This window comes from Macrobrachium nipponense, chromosome 3, assembly GCF_015104395.2.
Source record: "Macrobrachium nipponense isolate FS-2020 chromosome 3, ASM1510439v2, whole genome shotgun sequence".
Classification (NCBI taxonomy): Eukaryota; Metazoa; Arthropoda; class Malacostraca; order Decapoda; family Palaemonidae; genus Macrobrachium; species Macrobrachium nipponense.
In genome coordinates this window covers 102449706-102469563 of record NC_087202.1, presented here as the reverse complement: position 1 = coordinate 102469563, position 19858 = coordinate 102449706, and the positions used below count along the sequence as shown (strand labels likewise).

At 36.0% G+C, this 19858-nt stretch overlaps 1 long non-coding RNA gene across 2 annotated transcripts in view; it reads left to right on the top strand.

Moving 5' to 3' along the window:
- LOC135221926 (uncharacterized) overlaps positions 1 to 19858 on the top strand; it is a 189201-nt gene that overhangs the window by 133747 nt on the left and 35596 nt on the right. The gene's annotated exons all lie outside the window — the stretch shown is intronic.

Genomic DNA, 19858 nt, shown 5'->3' with positions numbered 1-19858 from the left:
AAAAAGTTATCCCAGCAACCATATTTAAAAACATTTTTTATTTCATTTGTAATTAAACAAAACTTCCAACTGTATTGTATATATTAACCCATCTTTACGCCGATTGGACGTATTAAACGTCGAGTCAAAATGTCTCCCGTATGCCGATTGGACGTATCATACGTCGGCTCAAAAAAGTTTTTTAAAAAATTCGAAGGAAAAATACTTATAAGCCTACCAGCCGAAAACTTTTGTATCACGCGCTTGGGGGATGCTGGGAGTCACGATCAAGGCGTTGTTTTGTTTACAATCGCTACGCAGCGGCAAGCGCGAATTTCTTTGTCTATCGCACTAAAAAAGTATTCAGTGACACATCTCGGAAATTATTTCGTCACTTTGACATAATTATTGCACCATTTTAAATTATCCTTTACATGAAGTATTATATACGAAAATGTGCGCAATTTCATGCACAATACAACTAAAAAATACTCATGATTGTAGCTTTTATCAATTTTGAAATATTTTCATATAAATAACGATAAGTGCAAAAATTTCAACCTTCGGTCAAACTTTGACTCTACAGAAATGGTCGAGAAACGCCAATTGTAAGCTAAAATTCTTATATTATAGTAATATTCAACTCATTTGCCTTCATTTTGCAACAAATTGGACGTTCTCTAGCCACAATATTTCGATTTATGGTGAATTTATGAAAAAACTTTTTCCTTACGTTCGTGCGATAAACTCTTCCGATAACTTTAGTGCGATTCGTCATGAATGTTGCACCTTTTAAAATTTGCCGTTACATAAAGTTTTATATATGGAAATGTGCGCAATTTCATGCACAATACAACAAAAGACAACCCATGGTTGTAGCTTTTATCAGTTTTGAAATATTTTCATATAAATAACGTTAAGTGCAAAAATTTCAACTTTCGGTCAGCTTTGACTCTACCGAAATGGTCGAAAAAACGCAATTGTAAGCTAAAACTCTTATATTCTAGTAATATTCAATCATTTACCTTCATTTTGCAACGACTTGGAAGTCTCTAGCACAATATTTTGATTTATGGTGAATTTATGAAAAAAAAAAAATTACGTTCGCGCGGTAACTCTTCCGAAAAAATCAGAATTTTTTGTGCGATTGTCGAAATGTTTGCACCATTTAAAATTAGCTGTTTCATAAAGTTTTATATATGAAAATGTGCGCAATTTCATGTAGAATACAACTAAAAATGATTGAAGGTTGTAGCTTTTCTCTTTTTTCGAAATATTTGCATATAAATCACGATAAATAGAAAAAAAAACCACGTTCGGTCAAATTTGACTCTACCGAAATAGTTGAAAAACGCAATTGTAAGCTAAAACTCTTACGGCCTAGTAATATTCCGTCATGTTTCTTCATTTTGAAACAAATTTGAAGTCTCTAAAACAATATTGTGATTTATGGTGAATTTTGAAAAATATATTTACCTTCACTCCGCGCGCCGATTCGCGGCCGCAAGTCTCCGAAATACGTACATGGCATTATCCTAATATTTGCTCCTTTTCATATTAGCCTTTTTATAGAGTTTCATATATCAAAATGTGCGCAAATTCATGAAAAATACAATAAAAAATAATTGAAGGTTGTAGCTTTTTCCATCTTCGAAATATGTGCATATGAAAAAATATATATATTAAAATTTCGACATTCGGTCAAATTTAACTCGTCCGAAATGGTCGAAATCCTGCAACTTCTAATCTAAAACTCTTAACAGTATCGTAATATTCAATGATTTGTCTTAATTTTGAAACAAATTGGAAGTCTCTAGAACATTATTTAGAATTACGGTGAATTTTTGAAAAAAATATTTTTTTGCGTCCGCGCGTTACGAATTCGTACATCATTTTGGTGATAATATTTTTCCGGTGTTACTTTTATTGTTTTACAATGTATTATATATCAAAATGATTGCAATTTAGTGTACAATACAACGCAAAAAAAAAAAGTAACTGGTTAGCTTTGACCGTTTTCTGCACAGCGTGATTTGAATACAATTATGTATGAATTTTTTTTTTTCGCTACCATATATCGCATTATTTACTATGATAATGATATTATTTTTCATTTCTGATGGTTGCATTCTAAACTTCAGGCATTGACAAAAAAAGGAGCCAAAAATGAACTCTTAATCTTCAAAAGTACGCGCGCTGTAATTTTTTGAAAAATTATTTTTTCCACTTCCGCGCTCACTCCAAACCAGGCCCGGCATACGGGAGACGTTTTGATTTTTAGGGCTCCGGCTTAAGAGGGTTAATTGAAATTGCCATTTTCATTGCAATAGTAATGCGTCATTGAATATTAAATTGCAATGTTAAAAAGGTATCTAAAATATTACAATTTTCATTTGAACCATGTCATTGAAGTCCAAACAAATGTCAAGACAAAAAAAAATGATAAAATCCTTTAATCACTTTATACTAAATTCCAACTTCCTACTTGGTTAGATATTGGTCATGATATTTAGTGATAAAATGTAGGTTAATTTAGCTGTAGAACACCATACCAAATACATAAGGGTCAGGATTTATTTACACAGCAATTATGAGCTGAATGGATAACTCCATGAGCATTGTATTACTGTGCTCACACTTGCATTGTAGTCTTCAGCTATATTTTCCCAATTATGAACAAAATATGAAATAAAGACAGAAAAAAAAAAATATATAAAGTAATGCAAGAGAAGTGACTACATACTTGCCTATTTACATTTCTGAATTTCTTCTGTACCAAAGTTTATTCATTGTTGACCTTGCTTCTTGGGCAGCCCTTCACCCTAAAACAGTACTCCAGCTTATGCCACTATTGTGGATGCCAACCTTACATCTGGGGTACCAACTTTCAGACCTTTTGTGGACGAATTGCACATTGTCTAATATTTCTATGGATTATTAACAAAAATTTGTCTAATATTTCTATGGATTATTAACAAAAATTTGTCTAATATTTCTTTGGATGATTAACAAAAATTAATACAAAACTAAGTTACACACTCTTAAGGCATGGGGTTTTATATAGTACATAAAAAATAAGGCTCCCTCCGAATTAGCTATTCTTGCCATTAGGCATATGAAATCTGTAAAAATGTGGCAACTCCTTTGATTTTACTGAAGAAAGTTCATGAGTGGGACTTAATTGCCTGTAGCATTTGAAAATAATGTCATTATGTAGTACAGTACCGACTTTGGTCATTAGGTGACAGTGTAAATACGTACTATTAATGAAGTATATATAGTATGTTGTGGGTTAATACTTTGTAATTAGATTTTTTTTGGCCTTGTGGAGAAGCATCTACCCAAAACCAAAAATGCTGAACCATTTACAAAGCACACTAGCTACCTCGACAACAACACTAATTTCACAACTGTTTAGCATAGCCCATTATTGAGTATTTACCTAACAACGAATAAGATGGATACATATTGAGGGAACTGAAAATCAGCAAAACTAATTTTAATTGAAATTTTATCAGTAACCATTATTTGAATTTTGCTTTGTAAACTCTTATCATTTATGGCAAAATGCATGTCATTGGCTGGAACTCTGAAATGAAATTAGGTCCAAGAGATTTATAATTTTGTATTTCACCTCCAGTAACTAGGGTGTAATAGGCTGGTGATGAGTGCTATTTGCTTGACTACAAGTCTTACACTGCAGAGCTATTTCTTGGCCATATAGTTTTCTGTTACTAAGTAATGAGTGCTTATAACATCAAGAATTTGTAAGTCAAAATATCATTATTCTCAATAAATGAAGGAAAATGCATACAAAAATCGCAGTACTCTCCCAGCAAATGGCCTATTTTAATATCTCTTTCCTTTTATAAGTTTTAATAGATCTCATCAAATGGTCCAAACTATCCATTGTCCAAGCATTTTACATTCATACTATCAGTAAAAACAGGTGAAAGCCAGCATGAAGAGTATCAATCGCTTATTGATTTCCATTGAAATTTTTATAATGTTCAAAGCATATTCCTAGCCTTACAAACTGGTTTTTGCTTTCACCTTGCCTTTAACATGATAGACTGAACTGGTGTACTCTGTTGTGAGTTACAAATTGGATAGGTTGTATTGGCAGTAATCTTAACCTTAAATGTTCTACAGCACTGTACTGACAAGTCACCAATTAAACAGATCTACTACTACTCTTGCTAAATTTAGATTCAAGCTTAATCTGTATCATTTGGTGGAGGATAGCTATTAGAAAATAATTAGCATTCATGTATGTATGAGAAATGAGAACTCCTAAAATCTTTTATATTTTAAGAAGAAATAGAAACATGTTTTAATTGGTGTGTGATATTCTTTATTTGTAAGAATGGTTTTTGATACAGGCTGTCCCTGGTTATTGGGGAGGTTCTGTTCTGACGGTGTGATGACAAGCAAAAATTTTTAATAACTGAAAACTGGCAATTTTCATGACTTATCAGTGCCAATAATTGGTTATCGGTGCCTCTGTTTGGTACGTATCGGCTGCAGTAAGTGGAAATCGACGCCGAAAATTGTCAATTTTTGTCACTAGACAATTGCCGAAAAACTGAATCGCCAATGACTGGTGACTGCCTGTACTATTTGCCTTTAAAGTATAATTGTAATAGTACAGGCAGGCCTTGGTTATCGGCGATATGGTTTTATGGGGCTTGACTAGTTCCAAAATGTACCAATTATTAGTTACTGGCACTGAAGATAGATTGTTGGTGCCGATACGTACCTAACAGTGGTGCCATTAAGCGGTTATTGGCGTTTTTTCTGTTTTCAAGAGGCTATCCAGAATCTTATTTTTTTTTACACTTTTCACCCTTTGTATTTACATTTGAATGCAAATGAAATTTTTAAAAGGTTCATTGCTTCATAATGTACAAACCAGTTTTACATCGGAGCACCTGCCTTTAGAGGCCCCTCATTGACATAGTCAATGGAGAAAAATATGAAATGTTTCCCAGGGTAGTGCTCGCTTCCAGTGAATGCAGATTTCTGACAGGCAGCTACACTATATGCTTATCAGATCAGATAGTAAACTAATGAATTGCAGTTCTTTAGGTACATGGCCTCATCCCCGACCTTCTATGATAAAAGGAGTACTATAAAGAAAACTATGGTCTGGATATGAAATTCAGAAGTCAGAATATATAATAACAGAAAATTCAGCAAAATTTTAGATAATTTCTATTTGTATGTAGTTAGATATTGTAATATATTAATGCTTGACCATTCCTTTTATGTGAATCCCTTATCTCTGACACTTCCTTTTATGTGAATTCCTTATCTCTGACCCTTCCTTTTATGTGAATCTCTTATCTCTGAGTTAGTCATTCAGTTGTGTTACTATTGTGAAACCAGTTTATAAAACCTTATTGTGAGAATATTGTACTACTGTACTCAAAATATTTATATGCATCTTCCTTCAAAAAAAAAAAAAAAAGTTTGGTGGAAATGGTGATATTGGAGAAGCTAACTGTGAGTTACAACGTGTTGGTGTTCATGAGTTGTAGTTCAGTTAGAAGATCAGCTGATATTTGGGGTAAGCTTTGGTTTAGTACACTGAGCCACTAGAGCCATGGTGTAGAGATGTTAGTTGAGCTTTTTATATTAAAAATATTTTTTAATCACAAAATTCTACTGCTTCAGTAGCATTAGCACAACTTTCACAGAGGAAATATGTGGTATATAGCATGCATGGGCAACCTTTTGGCAACTAAAGGATGCATTATGCACCTTTAAAGTGACCTCAGGCCACATGATGATTTTATTTGTATTTGTGTGCATCAAGTATCACCCCAAACTACCCTACATAATTATCAGTGCATATAAATATGTTTTAAGTAATGATATACATATAGTAGGCACAAAAATATTGCTACATCAAGTTATTTTACAGCTGTACAACAGTCAGTCTTGACTTAGTTTTAGATTTGGTTTACTTTATTAAAAAAAATAGTTTGCATAGATAAGTGGTTCAAAAAATGTTTATAAATTTTCATGCTGTTAACTCTGATTATGAGCCCAACTACCCCCTTTCTTTCCCACTTGTTGTGGACATAATTTGGATTAACATTGGCAAATTTGGTGTTTTTGGATGGCTAAGAGGGATTTACCCTCTTAATGTCAGTGTTATTAGTATATTTGTCCTCAAGATCCCCTCTCTATTGACTGTCTCTATAGTATTAAATCATTAATTGGTAGAAGACAGCAGCACTGATGACATTTTACTTATAAGCAAAAGAACTTTACAAAATTAAGGTAGATTCCGTACACTTAATTTGGTTGCAAATTATTTTATTGTTAGAAAATCCCAGAGGGCTTCACACACACTTCTTGCAGGCCACATGTTGCACATGTTTGGTATAAAGTGTTAAAGCAAATATGCATCTGTTCTATGGAAATGCAATATGGTATATATGCAATTTAAGTCATTCATGTTATTAAATAGTAAATCTGATTCTCTTTTGTTTTGTACATATTTCAGAAGTCATTATTGTGTTTTATTTCTACTGTTAGAACACCTTTGTACATGAGCATTGCAATTTCATATTTAATACACAGAGGCATATATACGTATTTAGCGCTCTCTCTCTCTCTCTCCTCTCTCTCCTCACTCTCTCTCTCTCTCTTCTCTCTCTATCTCTCTCTCTCTCTCTCAATGCAATCATTTGGGCTGAATCTTTTGCACTACTTATTATCATATTACTTTTAGTGGCAATAAAGTAATGGCAAACTATTAACTCTGGTAACTTCCATGGAGGGATGATTGTTATTTTGAATTGAAGCACCTCATTCTGGGCACTGTGAAGATTATTCAAAAAGTTTTACCCTATGTATATCCATTAGGTTGTAGGGACCTATGGTGTGACTTATAGCAACCAAAATACTCTTAGCTGTTAGCAGTCTGAAAGGTTATAGAGTTGGGAATCTTATGTAATCGGTACCAACATTGTGCAGTGGAAGAATGATAACAAAGGTCAAAAAATTACCCAGCATCTAAAAGAAGGCTAGCAACATGTAGGTGAAGTTCTAAAAGCACCTGCAGCCAACCAAATTTCAGCATGGTGTTCTCTGATGAATATATTTCCACACCCACAATTCAATTTACAAAAGATAAGGACTTTATATAATTTTGAAAGCATTTTATGGTCAGTACCCCCTGATGAGTGTGCCAGTACTTTCAGTATATTCAAGGCATCCTGACACCTAACTTTAGGGCTGTCAAATGAGGAACCCATGTAATTTTATGGTCAAAAGTTAATCCTAAGAACCAGCTACACTGGATGGATGTATGATATTTAAAGCCCAGGCACTGGGGGCCAAGAAGGCCATTCAGTGCCGTAATGAAGGTTAAATAAGTTGAATTATGGTAAATGAATTAATAAATTAGTGAAAGATGTAATTCATAAAATTAGATGTGACTAATAAATAAAATAAAAATATGAAGTTTAATGAATGGCGTAATATATACTAAAAATAGTTTAATGTCTTTAAAAATCTGTATATGATATATAAATAATTATCTAAATGTTATTAAAAAATTTTATACACTTTTAAAAGGAGATGAGAGCAGAAATATCTGCTTCATCTCCCAAGATATTTGAAAGGGATTTACCCTGGAAATATCTTTCTCTTTGGTTAAAATATCTGGGGCAAACCATCAGAATGTGCTCCACTGTTAGCATCTTGCCACAGTAAGCACACACTGATGGGTTAAATAAGTGTGCCCATTCCTTAATCTCCTTAAAATAACCTCTTCGTCTGTCAAGCTGGAATGACGAAGTCCACAGCAGTATATTTTTCCTAATATTTCTATACTTACTATTGGCAAGAAGAGGAGAAGTTCATCTTTCTTGCCATATACTTAATACATAAGACCTAATAGGACCTTTTAGGTCTGTATGAGGCACTTTCCTGAAGGTTGATTCTGGCAAAGCGCCAGCAGCTTTTGCTTCTGTCTGCAGTCTCGTTTCCGTGAATCCCCACATGAGAAGGGACCCAACAGAAAGAGACTGACTTACGCATACAATATATACGAAAAAGTGACCCCTGAAGTTTTTGGATTAACGGATGAAAACTATTACATTTTTTGACAGCTTCTAAAGTGCTTTTAGAATCCGAGTATATGACAAAAGTTAGTGTCACTACTTTGAAGAACTAAATCTAGGGCAGAGACTACGGCTGTTACTTTGGCAGTAAATATTGATGCAAAGTCAGGTAATTTAGCTGTATATGCTGTATCACCAAGGATAACAGCACACCCAACACCACTATCTAACTTTGATCCATCCGTATAAATTTTCACATTATTGGCATGCGTAATGTCGTGCTCTAAGAATTTTCCCCTAATCTCCTCTTCAGTACAGTCCTTAAATAATTTCTTGCATATTAATGCTTCAGGAATAAGCCATGGAGGATTTACAGAATGTTTTACTTCTAGGACTTTCTGGGATTTGAGATGGTTATCCCTAACATCCTCGTTCAGTCGAATTTGGAATGGTTTAGAAGCTCTTGTACCAGAGAAATTCCACAAGTCTGTTTCCTTAAGTACTTGAGAGGGATTTTTCGGAGCACTTTTCATTCTAGCCACGTATCGCAACCCTAGCTCTTGCCTTATTAGATCAAGGGGAAGATGATCTGTGTCAACATACATGCTTTCAACAGAAGTTCTAAAAGCCCCTGAGCATATTCTCAACCCCATGTTCTGTACAACATCCAATTCCTTTAGCTTGGTTTTACAAGCTGAGGAATAGATCTGACAGCCATAGTCTAGCTTGGATCGACACAAGTCGTATAGCCTCAAAAGGGATTTTTTTATCAGCCCCCAACTAAAACTAGAAACAACCTTTAAAATATTCAAAGATTTTTATACATTAATCTTTAGGGCATTTATGTGGCTGGCCCATGTTAATATATGGTCAATAATCATCCCAGAAATTTTATTTTATTTTCATAAGGAATGATAGATCCTTTTAAACTACGTAAGTGTGGGAACTTCTTCCACACGCCGGCATCTAGTAAATCTTACTGCAACTGTTCTGGAAGAGGAGAATTTAAAACCATTCTCATCAGCCCACTTAGTAATTGCATTACTAGACCTTTGCAGATGTTTACATACTGACAATGAATCATATCCTGTGCAGTCAGTATATTGCAAGGTTATCAACAAAAAGTGAGCATTTAACCGGAGGCAAGATTTTTTCAATCACACTATTTATTGCCACTGAAAAGAGTGTTATACTTGAAACGCTTCCTTGGGGAACTCCTTCCTCCTGCACAAAAGGTTGGGAGAAAGTTTCCCACTTTTACCTTAAAAAAATCTGTCCGTTAAAAAAGGAATATATAAATCTGATCATTCTTCCACATATGCCCATCTTGTGCAATTGTTTCATGATGCCAATTCTCCAGGCAGTGTCATACGCTTTTTCGAGGTAAAAAAATACTCCGATGGTCTGACATTGTTTGGCGAATCCTTGCTGGATTTGGTTGGTCAGCCTCAGCAATGGGTGGAGTGGTTTTTCCTGAAACCAAATTGAAATTATATTAATCCTTTAGTTTCGAAGTGCCAAACTAGTCTAGTATTTATCATTTTCTCCATGAGCTTACACACAGCCGGTAAGAGCTATTGGTCTTTAGCTGGTGGCTAGGGAAGCATCTTTATTAGGTTTTTTAATTGGAACAAATATGGATATTTTCCATTCGTTAGGTAAGATTCCCATTTCCCATATTATGTTTATAATCTTGAGTAAATATTTTCTGGCATCGTCTGGGAGGTGTTTAAGCATTTCATACAATTATGATTGTATCCTCACCTGGAGTTGTGGATTCACTAGAGAAGAGCGCCTCCCTTAATTCTCTCAAGGAAAACCTGTAGTTGTATGGTTCAGATTTTCCTGAATCAAATTCCAGAATCATTTCAAAATTCCTAATTATTTTAAAGTCTCGAGAATAATTGTTGGCGCTGGAAACTTCAGAAAAGTGTTTTCCTAGCTCATTGGCAGCTTCAGTGGGCTTTGTGATCAGAGAGTCATTTATTTTTAATGAGGGTAATGGTGACGCAACAAATTTCCCACTCAGTTTCCTTATTTTGCGCCACACCACTTTCAGTGGAGTCTGAGTTTATTCCATTAATATAGTAAAGCCAAGTTTCTCTTTTGGCTCTCTTATAAAAGCGCCGTTGCTTGGCTAAAGCACATTTGTAGATTAATTTAGACTGAGGAGAGCCACTAGTTTTGTAACGTCTGTAGCGCTTCCTTGTGACTTTCCTCAGAATACCACAAGTCTTATTCCACCAGGGAACTGCAGGTCTACAAGGTTTGCCTTTTGTTTTGGGAATAGAGCCTTCAGCACTCTTCAGTGTAGATTCAATAAAGTAATAAACATCTAGATGAGAATGAAATGACTCAAACTCCCTATTTAGTTTGACGCCCTTACTGAACTTATCCCAGTCTGCCTCCTCTAACTTCCACTTTGGTAAAACTTCAGATGGACCATTCACAGCATATTTCAAATGGATCGGGTAATGAGCACTTCCATTTAAATTTTTGTTAACAGACCAACTAAAATCAAGGTGGATGCCTGTTGAAGAGATACTAAGGTCCAGTGCAGAGAAATGATGATCATGAATACTGTGCAAAGTCATTGACCCATTATTATATAGGATAACATCATTCCTATCAATAACATCCTCAATTAATTTCCCTTCACTGTCTAGAAACCAACTTCCTCCCCAAAGGGGGTGGTGGACATTAAAATCTAGAGAAGTAAAGGAGCTGGAAGTTGGTTAATTAAGGACTGAATATCTTCACTGTTAAAAACAAGGTCTGGTGGAAGGTATAAGGAGCAGACTGTTCTCCTCTTTTCCAAGATGACTGAAATAGCAACAGCCTGTAGAGTTGTATTTAATTGTGTTATGGAGTGCTGCAGAGCTTTATTAGCAATAATTGCAGCACCTCCATGGGCCCGACCACCAATTGGGGAGAGGAGTTAAATATTAAATAATTTAGTCCAGGATTATAAGGAGAGTTACCTAACATTGTCTTCTGCAGGCATATAATGAATTCATGAATTAAGACTTTAAGGTCTTCTGTACGGGCTCTGAGACCTTTACAGTTCCACTGAAGTATATCGAACATGAATGTTAAGGTGGTAAAAAGTGCTACTTCCCACTCCTTAGAGGGGAAGTACTGTTCCTTGTGTGGAGAGGAAAGTTCTCCTTTATAAGTGACTGTTTCTTTAATCACTTTTCATTTGAATTGGAATTTAGTTTTTGGCTGATCATACTTCTGGTTATGATTCTGATCAGAATTTCTACTGTGATTCGCAGGTTCATTAGTCTTAGGGCGGCAAGACTAATCAGAACTCACATGGTTTTGGGCTGAAACTGCTTTTGGAACCATCTTTCTAGGTGGAGAGATCTTTCCAAAACGCTGAACCCATTTGAGGTTTTTATTTTAAAGCCATCATTATTTGGGGATGTATTCCTTATGCGCTTCTTGGTGGTTGTAATTATAGTTTTGTTTTCATTTTTGTTTGTGGCTGTGACAATTGATGGCTCTGAAGTAGCTCTATGTAATTGGGCTTGGTCCCTTGGCATATTCTTGCTGGAAGTGTTTTTGGAATAGCTTCCCAAATTATTAATTGATTTTGGCTCCCTTTTTTGGAGGTGAGCCAGCAACTATCATATTACTAGTCACCTTTGTATTGACTTTGGGAGGCGCGTTTTCTGTACTTCTTGAAGTACAACTTTTGGTGTTGGTCTCCAAGGCACTAGCAGATGAAAATTTCTTGACAGATTGGGGATTTTCATTATTTACAGTCCGTGGAGTAGCAGGTGTGTGATGCCTACTTTCAGATGCAGTTATTAGTTGCCGTACATTGCTGGAATTTTTCATAAGATTTATTACTGAAGTATAGGTAGAGTTGGCACTTTTGTTTGCCCCCATTATCACACGCTTTGCTTCGCTGATGCTGATATGTTCATTGTCAGCCACTGCCAATACATCTTCAAATCTATATCTGAGGCAAGCCCTAGAATTTGGAGAGTGATCACCCTTTCACTGAAAACAGTATTGGGCTGCTACACACTCGTCAAAATTATCATGCTCCGCAGAGCACACAACATCTTTTGTTGTTTTCACACGAGTTTTGAATGTGGCCATATTCAAAACATTTGCGACACTGTTTTGGATTTCTTTTATATCTTTTAACCTGCATCCTCTCATGGCAAACAATGATAGTATCAGGTAGGTAACTGGAGGAGAAGGTTGAAAGGATAGCTGCATCCCCTCCTAGTTTTTTTACACGAGATACACAAGGAGGACATCGATGGAGAATCTCCTCCTCTTCAAAAACATGCAGGTCTTTTGAGAATATGTACTACCCCTTTCAGTGTGTTAAAGAATCTATGCGATGCAATACATTCAATATTTCCACTTTCAGGAGGTTTAAAATTCGGTAACAAAATTGCTTGGGTTTCATTACCAGCTTCTATTAGCAATTCTTTCCATAACGCTTCGTTTCCAATGGGAATGGAACCTACCTTGCTCTCAATACATTCAGCAGCCTTTATAAAAAAATTTTCTCCGTCCTTGTAGCTAGCAACATGCCATTTAGGGGTAGAAAGTGCTCTGGTACATGGGGCTGGTCCATGTCCTTCATTCTTAGGAATAAAATCAAATGGCTCATCATTCAAATTTTTCACTGAAAACACTTTCGTGCTAAGCACCAAATCATTGAGAATGTGGCCATGGAGTCGTTGTTGTGCCTCACTAGCTTCCAAGGGTGAGGAAAATTTAACATAAGCAGAAAAATGACGCTTGTCTTTTTCTAGAAAACTAATTTTCATTCTTTCCACTTTACCAAATTGTTTCATTACACTGTACAAACACTCATAATCTAATGACAAGTTTATATTAGTGCAATGAAGGACTCTACTATTAGGATCAAATCCACCAGATTTACTAACATCCTGGTGTCTCAGTGTTTGGTTCTGTCTGATAGCCGAGCTCATATCCATCTTCATGCCAAAAGTCGTTGCCAGTGCCAGTAAGTTGTCGGATCCAGGGGAAGGAAAACTATTGTCCAAATCCATAGAATTATGCCAGTTCACATTCAGAAGTCCAATAAGTGCGCACCCAACACCTAAGAGCCCTGCCAAGACCCCAACAGCACATCTGAAAGGGAAACCAAGGCAGCTTCTAATGCCTAGTCTCACCACCCCAACAAATTGTCAAAAGCCCACAAAGGGATCCCAGGATAATAAGCACGCACACACCAGACCACCTCACACAAACCGGCTCACCTACACACCCAAAACTGTTTGGTTTTATCAAGAAAGTATCGTGGATCAGTCAGGTATTCGCATTCGCCACCAATGGCACAAGTGAGAGTTGACTCCCAATAGTCCACCCCATACCCTACCCTTTCTGGATAGCATCAATATGCTTGCAGGGGCCTAGGTATAAGCCAATCCGCCTGCTGGGAGTTCTGACCCCACTAATGGGGATTGACTCCCCACTCCAAACGTATTGGTGGGCTTCCGGACAGAAGCCAGGAGTCCCATCCCCAAACACCAGCCCCCCTTGGTTTCCGATGGGCTGATCCTTGGAGATGGTTCCGCCCTCAACATGGCAATAGGAAAATCCCATCACTGTCTCTTAGGTCCAAACCATATCGGGTGGTGACTCAACCACCACAAAGTATGCATATACTTTGAAGTATACCATGCTTCCAAGCTATATTGTTTACCATTTTGAGGTAAGAAAACACATGACATGATGCTGCTTGGATACAATTGGTTCACATATGGAGGAATCTAGATGGATCAGTAGTAGAGTGCACTCTACAGAAACAATATTGGGTAGATGATAAAATCCCTCTCATCGCCCAGTATCATACCAGCCTTGTGGTTACCATCTTCGACGATTTTACATAAGTAGGGTGTCAGAGCCATTGGTTGGTAATTTGCTGTTGAATATTTATCTTGTCACGGCCCTGGGGATGTGTCATTACAAGGTGCCAGAGCTGAAGCAAACTCTCTTTCAGTAAAGGGAGATTGTAAGATTCCCCCTCTTCCTGCTATAAAATAGAGTAATTTCTGTTCAGCATATCTATGCAGGTGTCCTGAAGCAACTTCATATTTACATAATATAAACAATAAAATGTTCAGCGAGGGCATTGCTCACTTTGGATCCACCTGTCATATATTGACCATTAATTTTTCAAGTAGGAGGTAGATTTGATTTATATTTACAAGGTATTTTTCTTACTTTCCTCCAAACAGCAGATACTGTGTTGTGTGTTCTATTGAGAAAGTGGTTATCATCCTCTGCACTATGAAATTAGAAATTAATCTGCATTGCTTTCTGTATCACTAAACTCCTGAAATTTTTCCTAGTGTGCTTTTTCAAATAACTATTGTGGTGATCCCTTGAATAGGTGAGCTTTCATTGATGTTGATGGTAGTTGGCACATGATCACTTGCATGCCAATAATCTAGTGTTCTTCACTCAAAATCAATGTGGAAGTGAGGGCCGTTTTATATTAAAGAATAACACATCCTCACTTTCTATTAAGTGATGATATAACACCATCCCTTGTGTTGGCTAAAACATCACCCCACTAAGGATGTCCACCATTCATATCTCCTGTAGCTGGTTCACTTATGGTAGATTCTTGGGTAAGCCTTATGCCTTTGAGACATATGTTTGGCACCCTCTGATTGGCTGCTACTGGGAGGTAGGCGGCTCGCTCAGTCACATATTTTCGTCTGTAGCGTAGAAAACTAGTACATATGTTTATTTATTCATTTATCTCATGTTTTGCACAAGGATAGTTGTGTTTTGGTCATAGCATAGGATTCAGTATTAATCTTAGAACTAAATCAGGATTTTACAAAATTAATAAGATAAAACACAAAGGAATTACCAGTAAAATTTAGAGAGAAGCATTTAAGGTAATTCTTTACACCTGTTTTCATTTATTGGATTTTGCATCATTCATGTGATCAAGATAAAATAAAACTTGTGTTTTCTTACAATAAATTCACCTTGATTATGCTGGTGCTTTCAGATTTTAGATGCGTGTGGTATGTGAAAAGAAAATGAAGAGTACATCTTATTATGTTGCATCCATACATGACTGTCTTCCCTGGACTGAATTCCTGCAGCCTGCCTAGATCTCCACTATACCAGATGCGTCTGATTGTTTTTTTCTTATCAGATATGTCCAGACATATGGACATAATATGGTATTGGAGTGAAAATGTTTAACAGTCATAATAAGAATTCTATGCATTTACAGATAATGTAATGACATAATAATACGATAAATATTGTGGAAACTGTAAACTAATCCATATTGCTAATTGGCAACTGTCAATGGCTCCTCTAAGCTCTTCCCGAGAGGACCAGTGCAACAGTCTTGCCGATCAATGTCTCACGGCACCAGTACTCTCAAACTGAGTCAAGTACGGATTTAACATAAGACATGGTATTCATATTCTCTTCGGCTGTCACATGCATCTAAAATCTGTAAGCACCAGCATATTCAGGGTAAATTTATTGTAAGGAAGCACAAGTTTTATTTTACGTATCTTGATCGCATGAATGATGCAAAATCCGATAAGTAAAAACAGGTATAAAGAATTACATGCTTCTTTCTTCACTTTTACTTGTAATTCCTTTGTGTTTTATCTTTTTAATTTTAGGAAATCATGATTTAGTTGTATTATAACACCAAATCCTATGGTATGACCAAAACTTAACTATCTTCTGCATAACATGAGATAAATGATGAGTTAAAAACATATTGCTAGTTTTCTAAGCTTCAGAAAAAAATATGAGACTGAGTGGGCCACCTACCTCCCGATACCAGCCAATCAGAGGCTGCCAAACAAACATTGTGTAGGCAGGGTTCACACAAGAACCTACCTTAAGTGAACCAGCTATAGTAGGAGGAATGAGTGTGGGAAGTCCTATAGCTTAAATATTTTTAGCCTTTCATATTAGCCCTCAGACCTTGGCAATTCCACTTAAGTATATTAGAGAAAATAAGATTTATTATGTGGGAGACTATCCGAGGTCTTCCCATTAAGATTTGCAATTTTGTGATAACTACTAGAAGATGCACTGGATAATGGAGGTCATGAGATATTTGGAGTGTTACCATTCTTCTTGCTTTTAGCATTATTTGTGGATCCTTATTGACTTTAATCATTTGTGAATCTTTTATCAATTTGGAAATTGTTGATGATAAACTTTCAATTTTTTAAGAGATAAGGATGGAGATCTTCCTCTTCATCAATCATTAAATTGTGAGCTATCAAGGTTAGACACTTGTACATCTTGTAAACATAGTAGCTCTATGCTGAGTGAAGCCTCCCCTAGAGATTGCAAAGATATTGCCTGAGAGGGATTCATCGAGTCTTCTGTTAGGGAAGGGAGGGATAGGAGAATGCAGATTATCTGTAAGGCCTTATGCACTGCTCTCATTATGTTTACGATTTTTCTTCTAGGAAAGCACATACTGTATACCCTGAGAGTGCTACATGATGAAGTAGCTGTATGTTATAATTTTCTTTTGTTGTTACTGCCTTTCCATAACTTTTCAGGTTATGTTAGAAATGTTTTTGCAAACCCCTATACCCATATGTTTGGTGGCACTTATTCACAGCTGCTGCTTCAGTTTTATATTGTTGGCAACTTTTGTCATTAGACTTATAATTCATATTGCAGTTGATGAAGTTGGCTTAAAGTGTGCAATCTCTATATAGAGCAAGTATCACATACTTTTTCATTTTAAAAAATTTGCGATGGGATTCCATACTTGAATCAACTGTAACATTGTAGTGATCTGTTTAAATGGCTTAACAGCTATTCTTTCACCTTTGGTATTCACATCAGGCCCTTCAAAAGTAAGGATAATTATAGCTGTCTGAGGAACATTCTACACTTTGTGGACACATGCTTAATATCTCTAGTAAATTCATACAAATCTTATTGTAACTAAATTTTAAATAGGATTTGACATACCATAACTAAAATTTAAATGGGTTTAACATCAATCACTATTTCACTATTATTTTAAAGTTGCAAAGCATAATGACTCTACGAGACTGCATAATGAGAATATACTATTTTGTCCAAAACGGGAGATATCACTGGATTTTATTGTTTCAACCTTATTCTTAAGGAGTCTGTTCATTGTAAATTAATACCATTATCCTCTCTGGGTGTTGCAATAAGCCACACTGGAGGTTTAGGTTTTCTCTTCGACATTATCTTTTTTCCAAATTATTTGTTTTTTGGTCCAGTCTGTAGGCCAGTAAACATCCAAGCCATAAGGAACAATTTCACTGAGAGTGCCATTAATGTTTTCACTGTGAATTTTGATATTACTGATGTCACAACTTGCCTTGATAGCTTCCTCATGGTTACTGAATATTGTCTAAGCACTCCACTGTTCATATCGACAAAGATTCATTCTTAGTTCGACAACTGTCCCATAATGTTAAAAGTTTTATGCAGCATATCACAGTCCGTTTCTAAATAAATTTTCATAACATAAAGAATTTTCAGTTTTTCAATGTTGGCCATATTCTGTGATTTATTTCTTTTAGCTTTATTATTATTATTTAACCACAAGTGTCATTAGTAACCTCACTTACATGGAAATTTGTCCATTATCCTTACTATCATTCAAAAAGGCCTGTCTATTGTTTGTTTGAGGGGAATTGCCATTGATGTTCTTGCCAGGTGTCATCATCTTTGCCAAGAGGGTACCACAAGGGTTCAGAGGTATTTGATTCTTTATTATTCTCCATAAAGATCAAAGTGAGAAAAAAATTAATGAATAAACCTGAAACTCTTAAGAGATATCAGCTTTTCATTGAGTTTATTTTTCTACCAGTGGCACTAGTAAGCGGTGGTTCCCTAATGTCCACTCCTTATCCTACCCCACACAGGTTGGAACAACACAATTAGTGTGTCTCTAAGTAAAAGCTAAACCTGCTTGTTATGACAATAGTATTACAAGAATACAACTGTCCCCACCATAATTGTAATGTGGGGCAAACCAGACAGAATGCCAAGAGTCCAATCCCCAGAATCAGACCACCCATGGAATCCATGGCTCAGCTCTGCAAAACACCTCTGCCCTCGAGTTATCAATGTGATATCCCTCAGGTCCAAACATTATTGCACAGTCGATGATCCTACCACAGTTCCTACTAGTAGCTTCAGAAATAAACCCAAGTCACAGCTATAATATAACTTTTCCTGTTTATCAAGTCAAATAAATTTTGCCAAAGTGGAAAATTCCACTAGGCTTAACTCAAATTTATAAGTATCCACTTGATAATATATATATAGAACTCTTGGAACAAATTCCAGGGGTTAAAGATCCCCCTCACCATGCCAAGGTGGTCTCGTGTCAAGATGGTGTTGGAAGCTTGAGTGTATGGTGCTATCTCAACGAAAAATTTCCATATTACTATATTGCTCAATCCACATTGTATGCCCAGTCTTGAAACTGAGTGGAAGGTCACTGAAAAAGTTCCAGGTGCTTATGATCCAGCAGGCATTGATGGAATTTCTGATGTATAAAAGAAAAAGTATAAGAATGACAAATTTGTAACTAATTTGTATTTTTTATAACTTAAAAACCTTCGGTCTTAACATTAGAATAAATACTCAGCGCCAGCTGAAAACCGGTAAAGTTTAAAATAATTGTGTACGCAAGGGACTAATGGCATCTGTACATAAAACTGTTGGTTTTATAATGAAAGTAGTAAAGTAGTTCATTGTGCAATATGTAATGTCAGTTATAAGGTTAAGTACTGGATGTCTTTGGTACAATTAAAATTTCCCTTACTGTTCAGTATTAATGCCATATTCATCATGAAGGTAGGTTCCTTAATATGTTGAATTAACATATCAATAGTGATTCCTTGTAGTGTTAAGCTTTTCAGTGGTGCTTTTTCCAAATGTCTTTGAATAGTTGTTTTTGTGTGGCACGGTTTGCTGCTAGCTTTACCGTTGAATGAAATTTATTTGTTTGTTTTCTCACTAAAATAATAATATTCATGGAATCACTTTCTGCTGTTTTATATTTCATTTGTGTGTGCTGTTCTAGATTTATGTGGCATATTTGATAGTATTCTTATTTTGGTGGTAATTTTAAATTTTTTGTGCAGGAAATAATTTCTGTGGATATATGTAAATTGTTTTTGGTTAATGCTATGATTTTCTTTTCTTTGCAGGACTATTTGCAAGAAAACCATAGTTTTGCCCCAAACAACCCATATTGGAGTGAAAGTAGCGTAAATGCATTATCAAAGGGAAAGCAGAAGGCAGGGATTAGCCAGAGAAATATTTTAGATTCTCTTTTATGGGGTGGATTGAAAAAAACAGAAGGAAGTGCAGAAAAGGAAACTAAAGGCCCTGTGTGGATAATTGAAAAGCCTAGGAATACTTTTGAGCCTTGTTACAGGATGAATGACATAAGATCCCGGGCAGACATGGATAAATCTTGGAGGAAAACAGACAAGGAACTCGATAAGGAATCTCAAGAAGTGATGCAAAATGCAGTCATGGAAAATGTACCACATCCAACGAACACGGAAGTAAAGGAAGAGAACTTAAATGCCATGGAAATAGCAACACTAGTTCCAGAGGATAATAGAGAGGACCCTGAGGAAGACAAAGAGGAAAAATTAGGCTGCACAAAGTTTAAAGGTAAAGGTGGTGATGCTGAAATTGTTCATGGTACTAGGACTAGTGATGTCAGGAAACAGGAGCATTTCCTACAGGGCATTGAGACAATTAATGATGAGCCTCTAACTGAAATT